Below are 383 nucleotides of genomic sequence, written 5' to 3'. Positions count from 1 at the left end.
AGTCCAGAAGCTCTGCACTCCACAGCTATGTGACTTGTGCATGCCTGCACTTCAGGTTTCCCAACTCTTCCACATCACAATGACTGACAGGTGCTCTGGGAGGCAAATCCCATGTGCCTTTGTACTTTGCCATGCATGGAATGGGATAATGGTCTGTCTGTCCATTCTGTTGCTGAGAGGCCATAGAGCAGGTGTGCAGCTGGTCCCATGGTGTAAAGGTGAGCACTCTGGACTCTGAATCCAGCGATCTGAGTTCAAATCTCAGTGGGACCTCTACTTTTGGGCTCCCAAACCATTGCCCACAGCTGACTTTCACCTAAGCCTGAAACCGAACTAATTAATGCATTCCAGACGTCCTTCTTGCCGTCCTTCCTTCTCTGTGC

General features: G+C 50.4%; 1 non-coding gene across 1 annotated transcript; it reads left to right on the top strand.

Moving 5' to 3' along the window:
- The first annotated feature begins 201 nt into the window (after positions 1-201).
- On the top strand, positions 202-273 carry TRNAQ-CUG. Its single transcript has one exon. It is a non-coding gene; the product is annotated as a tRNA-Gln (tRNA).
- Positions 274-383: the final 110 nt, after the last annotated feature.

Source organism: Meleagris gallopavo, unplaced genomic scaffold, assembly GCF_000146605.3.
Source record: "Meleagris gallopavo isolate NT-WF06-2002-E0010 breed Aviagen turkey brand Nicholas breeding stock unplaced genomic scaffold, Turkey_5.1 ChrUn_random_deg7180001360723, whole genome shotgun sequence".
Classification (NCBI taxonomy): domain Eukaryota; kingdom Metazoa; phylum Chordata; class Aves; order Galliformes; family Phasianidae; genus Meleagris; species Meleagris gallopavo.
This window is presented reverse-complemented; position numbering and strand designations above follow the sequence as displayed.